Source organism: Semicossyphus pulcher, unplaced genomic scaffold (assembly GCF_022749685.1).
Source record: "Semicossyphus pulcher isolate SPU_LCO1_2020_fin unplaced genomic scaffold, fSemPul1.0.p SCAF_16, whole genome shotgun sequence".
NCBI lineage: Eukaryota > Metazoa > Chordata > Actinopteri > Labriformes > Labridae > Semicossyphus > Semicossyphus pulcher.
Genome location: NW_027211670.1, coordinates 13,738,496 through 13,750,250, shown reverse-complemented (window position 1 = coordinate 13,750,250; position 11,755 = coordinate 13,738,496).

The window sequence follows — 11,755 nt, the reverse complement described above, 5'->3', positions numbered from 1 at the left end:
CACACATACAGTGTATACATTTACTTTCTCATTCATTGTAGAGGTCTGAGAAAACTTCAAATCCTGCCATATACTGTACAGAAAACTGGGGACCATATACTGTGTAGTCTCATTATTAAGTAGCAAATATAAGGTAATTTTGTGTCTTCAAAAAGTATGCCTAATATCCATGTAATTTGCAATAGATGGAGATGCTAATTTACCTGTAAAAAGCATGTAGAAAGTAGCAAGTTCTTGTCAACAAGTGCACAAATTCCAAGAAAAAACAACATGCACATGCAGAATAATCAGGACGCAAAACAAAAATTCAGGTTTTTCTACTTTTTTTGCTTAATTTCTCAGGGTATCTTGAATGATTGAGTTACTACATCACATATTTTTGGACCCTTCTTGGACCAATCTTTTCAAAAGGAGACACTGTGTTTATCCAAAGCAGAGATTCCTGCGACTGACAATCCTTCAAACAGGTGGATAAGAGAGGGAATCGAGCCAGAGAATAAAGAGTGTCTTGTTTCCTCATTGTTTGCAACAATGACCTCTGGATAATAGGCAAGTCAGAGGAGACATAAGTCAAAGGATGTGGGATGAATTGGACCGAGGGAGAGCGGAAAAGTTTTAGATTACTTAAGTGTAAAATAAACCCAGGAGTTCAGCTTGTTTAAGCGTTCCTCTTTTTATTGTAGTTTTTACTCTCTACTAAGTGTTGCACCAATTATTTTAATTGTCAAAGAAAACTTGCTGCCAGCTGCCAACAGAGGACCCCAACACCTTTAGTTTTTTTCTTCTTTTTTTTGAAGGAGCAAATAGTTTACTACGTTAAACTGTCCTGTATCACCAACCTTACCTGTTCCTCTCAGGTGAAGACTGTACATTGTTACTAACCACTAGCACACCGAGCTTCATGCTGTAGTGTGACTTTAAATGAAGGTATTCTCGCTCTTACTCTTTAAGGGTTTGTTGTATTTAAATTCCCAAATAACAACTGTAAATGGTATTATTTTTCTCTTATTGTTCTAGATTGTAGCACTTGTGTAATTAGCCTATGTGTGTCAGTTTTGCATCACAAGTGCCTGGGAATTATTTCAGGTGTCCTCTGATGTTGTACATTTTTGTTTTTAGTTGTTTTTGTAATTATGTTTTCTTTAGTTTTTTACTTGTAAATAACTTGTATTTTCTAGTTTTTATTTTAGTTAAAGCCCAGAAGGCGCAAATGTATGATATCGATGTAAATGGGAAACTGTTACAGTATCAATGCTGTCTTAGTTTAGAAGGAATAGAAGGGCAAAGGGAAAGGGGGTGCCTTTGTGTGGTACTTGGTGCAATTAACAATTGAGTCACCATCAGATTTATTAATTTAGTGCATCATTAAGAATGGACTTGACAGATTAAAAATATGTTTAAGGTTAATCTGAACTTGAAAGGCTTTAATTGGAAATTAATTGGAAAAACTCTGACTGCCATTAAACCCAGTAAGAAATACAATGTTGTGATTTGGGTGTGCCATACTGTAAGTCAACGTTTTTCTGGATATTTAACGTTTTGGGAATTACACTCACTCATTTTCTTAAAGAGTTGGTTGAACATTTAACATATGGCTAAAGCCTGCAGCCAGTTAGCCTAGCTTAGCAGTAAGACTGGAAATGGTGAAACATCAAACCTGGCTCTGTCCATAGGTAACAAAATCCACCTACAGGCACTGATTATCACTCATTAACATGTTATGTCCTGCTTGTTTGATATGTAAGTGTAAGAAAGACAAGTTAAGGTGTTAGCGGCTACCAGAGTATTTATGCTAGTACCCCAATTTTGTTTACTTTGGACAGATCCCAGGTAGCCATTCCCCCCTGTTTTCTTGCTAAGCTAAGCTAAATAGCTGCTGGCTGCAGCTGTATATTTTTCCAAAAGATATGAAATTGGTTTGGATCTTCTTAACTAAGTCAGTGAGAAAGCCCAAAATGTCAAATTATGTATATAACTGTAAATGAAATGTTCAGTTAGCATTGGTTTGAAAGTAATTTGATACTGGTAATGGGTATTTCACTTAGACCCTGTTTATACTTAGTATCAACATGTGGTCTGAGCGACTGGACCACAAGTGGACGGCATTAAGTACAGGTGTAAACACTCCCAGGATGCATTGAGAACTCATTGAGATCTCCCATCAGGAACTACGAATGAAGGTGGAGGCTTTTTCCTTGGACAGTATTTGTTTAGTTTGACAAATATGAGAGATTGAATTGATTAACTTTTACCTTAATTTGAACTGATTGTACAGTCAACCCAACTGAAGGTGAACATGCCATGATATTGCACTTGAGAGGAACAAAAGTCGGCTAACGTTGCAGATGGTTTGAGGTTGAGGGGGACTAAAAGACTGTCTTTGGAGGCTGTTTTTAAAAAGCCCTGGTTATGTAGCTCATAGTGACTGACAGCGCACCAGGACTGAATTGTACAGATCCGATAAATACTGAATGTTACTTGTATACTAATACATATACTGTACAAGCAGTAAAACAAATAATAAAAGCTCAAACCCACTCAACCTATGTATTGATCCAGCAACACACACACAAACATTAAAGTGCTCTTACATCTACAGGAACGTTTAACACAACATTAACACACCCACAATAATACAGAAGCCTAAAATGTTCCAATAGCAAGATAATTTGAAATAACCATATTAGTAAATGTAATAAAATGTATTTTCTTGTAATGTAGTTTTATGATAGTGGTGTTTTCAGCAGGCACTGCCATCTCATATTCAGCCCACCACACATCTCTTAAGCTAGGAAGCCAGCAACTGCTACCTGATTTAGCTAGTTAGCGCTTGTTAGCAAGAGCAACAATGGTAACATTATTTTGAACCCACCAACCAGAGGCTGCTGATGTTAATAAACAATGTACACTGACATAGTAACTGACCTCTCTTTTTAACGAAGGTTAACAAGGTGTCACATGCTACAAATCTAGCTAACTTACTAGCTAAATCAGGTTGTGACCTTGGATGATTACTCAGCATTAAATGGAAGAGAAAGTGAGGGCAGTTTTAGCTAGCTCCTGTTAGCTAAAGTGACCAAAGAGAAAGCCTGTCTGTCTTTTTGCACTTCACAGACTTGAGTGTTTTCCTCTAACATCATTAATATTATCATGCTGTAGAAGTGAATCTGAATTAACCAGCTAGCTAAAACTATTATAATAAAATTTCACAATAAAGTGAGCTTAAGTAATTTATTATATGTTACAGCTAACTGGTTGATGTTTAAGTGTTATACATGTGTGTATTCTTTGGATTATATGTTTCATAATTATTGATTTAACGTTGTACTTGGGGGCTTCATACATATTAATGCGACTACACTATGACAGTATGGTTTGGTCTTGAAACAGCCCTGGATTCTCTTCTATTTTGCCCTCAGGTTGGAGAAGGCCTGTACTTTTTCCTCAAGAGCCACTAAAGTCCTTCTGACATGTAATCCAAGCCAAATTAGACAGAATGGTAACTGAAGGCTTCAGTTGCAGCACATGGAGGGATTGAAGAGGAAGGAGGGGTGAGGAAGGGTGGACTAGCTCCTCGTTAGCTTCATCAAACTGACTGCATGAATTATGGCATTGCGTGTGGTCAGGAACGGCAACACAATACTATAATAATAGATACCGACAGCCTGTCAACGCAATTATTCTTACTGGTGAGTGATATGGAAAGGTAATGGTGCATGAAATGACACATGCTAGCACATTGGTTCCCACTGGTTTCATGTTATCTTTTATGTCAATGTGGGTTTAACTCAGTGGTTGTGTTACAAGTGTAAAAATATTTTGACGTTAAGAATTCCTCATGGACAAAAGGTAAATTCATTTTTGCATTTTAACAAGACTTAATTGCTCACAGAGGGAAAATTACATCTGTATAAAAACAGTCAAAAAGTTGTTTCAAACAGATATAGCCCTACTTGATCCAATTAAAGTAAGTTAGCCACAATCTTTAACCTGCATATAACCTGCACACTCCAGCCTGACCTGTTTCTGTGTATTCAGATCAGAAAAGGCATCACCGGGTTCTGACCCAGTCCCAGCACCAGGGATCAGTTCCTAAGTGAAGCGTGGTCCAAATGGAAAACACATTTCCCAGCTAACTGCGGCTAACCTCCAGTGAGTCGTTAGCGAGGAATGTTTGATTTGCGAAGGGAGCCATGTGTGCAGGAGTGACATGTGGTGCTGAAAGAGGATAGGCCCTGTTGAGTTTGGTTGACCGGTTGAGTTTTAGCTTCATGTTAAAGAGAGGAAAGAAAAGCACAATTTATCATCAGTGTCCTTGTGTTTATATAGAAATGTACATTCTCTTAAACATTCTCTGTAATGTTGAAAGCCTGTGTAAGTTCATCTTAAGTGATTACTTCCTAATTCACGATGAAAACATTATGCTACCTAAAAGTGTGGAAAGTATGAATGAAAGGATAAGGTGAAAAAAAGACTTTCACTCTGTCTTTAAAGACACAGTAACCTAAATTAAGAACTCGGATCTGATCTTTGCTTGATCAAATTTTAAAAAATCCTTATTTTTAATGCAAAATGTGTCTTAGTCCACTTTACAAAAAAAACATTTGTATGTAAAATATTTTTAAAATATAAAATCTATAAATTCATATTCTGCTAATTCACTGAAAGCTGAAAAAGTAGCAGTTACACATTTCAATAAAAATGCAAGGAAAATAAGCAGGTGATGATTTTCACATAATACCTCTCCCTGCTGCACACGGCTAATTTACACCATGTTATGGTCAGTTTTATGACTCTGTCTCAGGTGGTCTAACAACAACATGCTTATTTACTCCACAAATCACCGCTGGGATAAAGTGAGAATGTGGAAACAGAACTCCCTCAGGACTGTCTAGAAATGTGAGGCTGTGAAACCTTTGCCACGTTTAAGACCTTTGCACAGGTCTTGGATGAAACAACAGAACAGTGCATGTTGATATGTGAAGATTCATCAGCATATCACACAGGAATAAAAATTACACTTCTAAAGATGCAAAGCCCTAGTAGTTTGAGAAAAATCTGATCAGTCTTAAAAGATAGTTTTAACTTTGGGAATTATTATAGCTTAATTTAGCATAAAGGCTAGAAACAGGAAGAAGCAGCTAGCTAGCTGGCTCTGTCTGAAGGCAACAAAATCCACCTACCAACAACTCTAAAGTCACTAAACTATCCAAGTATAATAAATCATGCTTCTTTAATAACTGTAGCCAACTGTTGTTGTGCTAAGCTAAGCTAAGTAGCTTGTGGCCGGGCATTTAAGAGACAGATGAGAGTGGTTTCGATCTTCCCATCTAACTGGTGTTTTCCTGTGACAGCAAACCGTTTAACCCATTCAAGTCAAGAGGTTATACATATGTCTACAAATACAGAATTGACAAGAATTACTCGCTGGATTCTTAACCTAAATTAAGAAACACTAGCAAAGCTTAAGAGTAGAAAGCGCCACATTTGCCTGTGAAGCATCGAAGACCAGAAGAACCAAGAACCTTCTAACTTATTATCATATACTCTATAGAAAGAAATGAATACTATAAACAATTCAAAAATGTTTTTCAAATATACAAGACGGATATCTTTTTAACCTTTAAATTTCAACTCAACATAATATAAAATAGCGACGCAAGGTGCATAAAATTAATAGAAAAATATCACTCATACCCTCAATGATTTTTTAAATAATATTAAAATAAACATTTCTTAATAACAAATAGATTTTGTTAAATAGTATTGATGTTGAATGTGGTGGGAAAAAAAACTACAATATTTGACCCCAATCATTTAACCTCCATTCCTCTGGTGCCTCATATCGTACATGTCAGTACAGTGTTCTGTAAGAGGGCAAGCATTGAGATGAGGTCAAAGGTCAGAAGCATCTTCATCTTTACGACTGAGTGAAGAGTATCTCTGTGAGGCGTTCATGATGATGTATGAGTGACTGCAGATCATTCCAGATGAAGGCACACGTGTTGTCTTTGGTCACGGAGGACTCCAACAGGAGATCAAACACAACGTTCAGCCTTTGAGAGTAGCAAAACGGTGTTGCAGGGTGGGACAGCGGGGTGACTGATCGCGCCCGAAGTCAAAGGTTGATGTCTGACAAGGTGATAGAGGCGGAGCTGGTTTTCTGTCTCTCTTTGACACAAATGAGCGTGAATTTAAAGGGTTAGATTCAATGTGTATCCTGATTTGTATACAATGCTTTGAACCAGATTACATCGTCCAAAAACTGCAAATAAAGTAAGAAACTGTACAGTAACATTCACACACTTATAATGAAGGCAAACCAAAGTCAGTAACTATCAGCTTTATTGACATGTAAAACTAAGTCACTGGTCTGCATTTTAAGTTCATAACATGAACATTCACAGTTGAGGGTAAAAAGGATAACATGTGAGAAAAGACTGATAATTGACTTTTTTTAATCGTATTCTCTGCTTCTCCCTGGTGACTGAATCGTCAATGATGACATCATTTCCAACTTAAAGCTCCTGTGAGGGACCCTGTGGACAACGTTGTACCTCTTATCTCATTTTGAAGTGGTGTTTTTATATTTTAACAAAAAATCTCATCATGTATTTTCCCCCTCCTGCCATCACAAAAGTGCTTTACCTGACATGCTACTGTATCCTTTGTGGCTTGGCCAAGAGGGAGAAATTATCATTCTTTCTAAGACAAAGCTGAATGGGTAAATATTGCTTATTGCCTCTAACCTTATGTAGAATTGTTAGCTGCTATCATGTGAGACAAAGTGACAAACAAAATGAACCAACAATCTGCAATCTAGAAAATGGATTTGATGAATCACAACTTAAAAACACTAAAAACTTCACCCACATATAAACAAAGGCTGTGATTAAGTTATGTCTAGGTGGACTGTGTTTTTACTCTTGTAGGTACTTTAGGCTGAGTCAGGTACAAATATTTAACTGTACTGTAAATCTATCCGGACCGTATCCTGCATGACACACGCAGATCCCGCTCAGTGTTATTCTGTGTTTACACTTGGCTACTCAGAGGGGACCACGTAACCCTTCTGCTTTTACAAGCTGTCCGTCTATAAAAATGAAGTGATGCGGTTTCCCACTGTGTTCTATTATTCTGCTCCTCTTCCTCCTCCTCTCCCACCTGCCGCTGTTTGCTGGAACAGAGAGCGAGGCTCTGCCAGCAACGCATACAATTAAGTGGAGGGTGATGAAATTATATCTCCGGCCTGGACAAATGGAGGGATGGAGGGGATAGGGAGGCAGAGTGGGAAGGAGGGAGAGTCCATTCTGTTTCCCTCTGGGGCCGGGGGAAATTCTATTAGGGCCTATAATAGAGCCATTTTTCACCTCCTCTACATCAGTCTCTTATACAATTCCTCCTCCTGTCCTTTCCTTTCTCCTCCTTCCTCTTTAAAGATGAGATCCTCCTCCTGTCTCTGGAAAACCCTTCTCTGTACTTTATCTGTTTTAATTCACTTCCATATGATGTATTTAAGACATATCACGTGGCCTTGAACTGATAAAAATGGTGTAAAACGTCAAAAAGGGGTCTTGTGAGGGATTTCAGGGTTATAAAATGTCTGCGGCCTTAAAGGAGGCGATTAAAGCTTAACAACAGGAATGTGCTCTGGAGATCCAAGGCCGCACTCTTTCCATTTTCAGCAATGATGAAGCCTTTATGTGTTTAGTAGGAAGTGACAAAATAAGAAACATTGACACAATGCACACAGCATCTCTAAGAAGCCCCTAATTGGTGAGACATTCCAGCCCGTGGCTTTGTGGTGACCAGGAAAGGATTTATTTGTTTGTCATGGGTTGGCTCAGGGGGGAAATTCCATTAAACATTAAAACTGGTTTAATTGCATTTGATGTGAAAGCCCACATGTTCCCTGTTTCTATTTGTGTGTCCTGTCTGTTTACCAGGTGCCTGTCACGTAAAGATCAGCTGTGCCATTGGGAAGTATTCAGCCACCCTCCAGACTAAGAGCCAGTTTACACCTTGTTTCTTAGCATTTTTTCCCCAGTGAATATTTTGTACATGCTTCCTCCCTTTGATTCTTTCTGTCAGCCCGTCCTGAGTCACTGAACCAACAAAGCCGTCATGTCATAACAGAAAAAAAATCTACAGCACAGTAACAATCGAGACAACCGAGATACCCTCAAAGCCTGATCTGCACCTAGAGCTACAAACACAGCTTGAACGACACTGATACTGTGAGCCAGCTGTTCCATTCTACCGCCTGTCAAAGAGGACTAGCTTTGAAACCTTGTAACAAATAAAATGCATTACGTTTGAACAATGTTTATGTTCCTGGGATGTTAAAAGAAAATGTAATTATACTTGATGTTTAAACAAGAAAGTAAACTGTGAACTGAACTGTATCTATTAGAAGTGATTTAATGGAAATATCTGCATCTGAGGTGGTAAATATTACTAAGATATTAAAGCGTGAGAATATGACTTTGGAGGGCAACACAATATTCCTCATACAAATTTATAACTCATAAAATACATCCTTGCTCTGTGAAAACCACCATATAATTTTTCGTCTCCAGCCTTACAATACTTGGTCTGGTCTGACCAGTAGCTTATGGCTAATGTTGGCTAATGTTAGCAAACTTTATGTTGATACTGCTGTTTACCTGACATTGCTGAGTCAGTAAAATTACTTTTCTCTACTTGTTTGATTGTTTCACAACATTGTAGTTGAACTGTAGTTGGGCGACCTCTGCTTCTGATTTGTAGCTAGGTACTAGCTTGAAACAGTGTGGTGTGAACACTGTATAAACAGGAGTTTTATTTCCCTTCTATGGCAGCAAACACATCACATGACCTGTTGATAACCACAAGGCTGCCCCTCGAGCTTCTTTGGATACTTAATGTCTGACTAAAGTAACCCTTAACAGGATGTAGGCCCTCTATAGTGCGGCTACGGCTATATGCTAGCATGTCTTATAGACACCAGATCTCTTACAGGCACAGGTTACACACAAAGGAACTTTTCTATGAATGTTCAGGCTTGGCCAGTAACACAGATACCCTTCTAATGGTTCTGTCACAATGGTTAAAAAAAAGAGGGAACAGTGTACCTCAGCAGAGACATTACCTTTTTATTGCTTGGGGTCCCATTACACGTCTTGCTCCTAAGGTGGTCTCATAAAATGTCTTTTAAACAAATGACTGAAGTAATTCTTCAAGTTTCAATTCTCTGCAGGATAATTGTGATGGAACATTGAAGTAAAATGAAATGAACTGTGGCCTGAAAGTGGAAAATAAATCTTTCCAACTGTGTCCCATGGGCTGCATCCTGCGAAGCATGTATTTCAAGGCTAAATGTGTCACAGCGGTGCGTTGAAGCCTGTCCCAATTATACAAGTGCGTCCTCCTTTTCCCGGGATCCATCAGGTGCATCCTTCTTGGCCCAACGTACCCTGAGATTCATTGCGAGCTACTCCAAATGAGATGGTGGACTCAAGCGGGCCAAGGAATACGCTTTTAAATGTAAAAGTTTTTGGTTTCAACTCAGTCAAATAGCTAGCAATAAAAAAGTAAAAAACAAAACAAAATGGGGCTTTGAAACATCAAATTATCTTAAAAGGTTAAGTTACGTGATGCCAGTTATGTTAGCTAGTTAGCCAGCTAGATACCTGTTGCTAGGCGATAGGAGCGGCACTTTGTGACGCAAGGGTAAGGGCAGGAACAGAAGGTGACGCACACAGGAAATCCTCTGCAGACCAGACCGTCTCATTTCAGTTCAGCCTTTGAGGTCTATACGCAGGCTACAAATCACTCATCCTTCGTAGCCCGCATCCTTCAAAGAATGCAGCCGCTGAATTGAGCCACAGCTATGGTGTTACACATAAGCCCTCGCAAAACATCAGTGTGTTATTTTTTAAGGCTTCAGTTTTGGTAAGGATTAAAAAAAACAAGAAATAAGGTGTTAATCAGCAAACTTTTACACTTAGACTAAGCCTGACTAGCTGTTTCCCCCTCTTGTCAGGGCTTGTGCTAAGCTAATCAGCTGCTGGCAGTAGGTTCATATTTACTGAATGGAATCAGAGTGGAATTTGTCTGTTTTCGAAAAGAAAGCAAACAAGTCCACTACACAATAGTTAAAAATAAGCTTTAAAAGTATTGACACACATTGAACCTGGGGATCTTCTAGGCCCTGTTTGTTATCCAGTCTCGGTCAAAACATGCTAACTAGCATGATTATCTGCGTAAAACACGTGTTAGTTGTGAGACATCCACTGTATCTTGTATCTGGCCCGTGTTTTCTGCTCAGGAAACTGGAACTCTTTCCCCATATTCTGCCTCATGAAATCTGATTAGCTTCCAGAATAGCCAAGGACAAGCATTGATGTTCTGCATCTCATATTATACACTGGCTTGAGTTTCAATCCCAGCCACCCGTCTCTGTGGTGAATGCAGGTATAGAGTGATGATCATGATGTCACATTGATATGGCATCTAAATAAAGGAGTGATGTAATGTTGCACTGTGGCTGTGGAAGAGGACACAGGAGCAGATTATTGTACTCCAAAAGATAATACAGCTTTCTAGTATAACAAGGACCTTTCCCACATCTGTCTAGAAATCCAAGAAAGAGAAAGAGCCTGTGGGTTGTGGTATTTTATACTCACATTTTCTATGTAGGGAAGAAACTGATATCAAGTTAGTGAGAATATTTCCAATAGCACCCCATGAATAAAGAAACCATTGTGCTTGACATAACAAGTTTAAAATGACTTTCCTAGCTTAAATGCTATTGATGCTAAAAAGTCCTGAATATGACCCAACAAAGCGAAGAATGCTACAAATGTACATTTCTGGGCTCTTTCCACTGTATTGTTAAGGTATGTTCATGGTCTGTGATGACAGTAAGAGGCTCTGTCGGTCAACATGAGTTTCAGTTCTGACCTGAGGCAGAATGTGCAGCAGCTTGTCTGTTTGTATGCATGCAACTGCATTAGGGATCTTGTGAATCGAGAGTGGGAGGCCTGCCTTTCAGTGCTTCTAAGAAAACACGAGTCGAAACCCCCTCAGAGATGCCTGATAAGCTTAGTTAAGCATATACACAGCGACACAAATGCACACCTTGTCATGTTAATACCTGTAAGACAACTGATTCATAACACAATAATACAGGGAACAAATGTCTTTGAACGCCCCCGCGTATCCCAAGGGATCTTTGGATAGCCGCTGTTTAAAAGGCTTTTCTCTCAGTTTAATTCAGGAAGGCTCGGATTGCTGGTGGCTCTGTACCATCAGCCAATCGCAGAGCTTCTAATGCTGGTGGGGCCCATGTGCAAGCACCTGTGCAGGACTGGTCAAACAGCTCTCAGACTCACTCTGAAACGTCCCTCCAGGAAAAATACAGCCGTTAGAACTGTAGAAATAAGATCAGTTATGAGACAGTTAAGCTCTTTCTGTGTTCACATGTCTTCTGACTTCTTTTGAACTTCTTTGCTACACTAACTTATCAGACTTAACGTACAGGCAAACTTGAAGCGCCATTATCTTGTTAGTTTGCACTGTGTTTTTTGGGTTGTTTCAGACAAAAATTGACAATCATGAGAGAAACGTGGTGAAATCTTAAGTCACCGATTGAAATCAATTGTCCTACAGTAGATTTCAGTGTGAAGCAACCCCCGATCCAGGACCATATACTGGCCTGTCACCCATCTCCAAGAACCTGGGTATTCGACCGGATGTTCTCCGACCCATTCAT